Genomic DNA, 405 nt, shown 5'->3' with positions numbered 1-405 from the left:
TCGCCTTAGTGTAGGAGCAGAAAACTGTTCCTGAGCAGAGGACCTAGCAAAAAACGCAGGCTTGTGGGAGGGAGGGGGGGGGTCGTGTGTAAGAAAGACAGCCCTGCATAAGGAGCTGGGGGAGGGGGGCCTGTGCTCTCTTCCGGGACAGTCCGCCCCTGGAAAGCACACACTCACCCATCCAGATGGAACTCCTCAGTACCTAAACAGGGCCGCCTGGTAGCCCGATGATCCAGGGACAAAAGGCTGTAGATAATTTCTTGATAGACGAATGCTTGGAGTGAAAGCAGTGAGACCTGCATCTGAATCTATAGGACACACATAAAAGAGCAGGAATATGTGTGTGTACCTGTAACCGAAGCAATGTCTGCCCTAGGACAAGAGTACAGCTGTGATGTGATGTTT

This window comes from Microtus ochrogaster, chromosome 5 (genome assembly GCF_000317375.1).
Source record: "Microtus ochrogaster isolate Prairie Vole_2 chromosome 5, MicOch1.0, whole genome shotgun sequence".
Lineage (NCBI taxonomy): Eukaryota > Metazoa > Chordata > Mammalia > Rodentia > Cricetidae > Microtus > Microtus ochrogaster.
Note: the sequence above shows the minus strand (reverse complement) of the source record.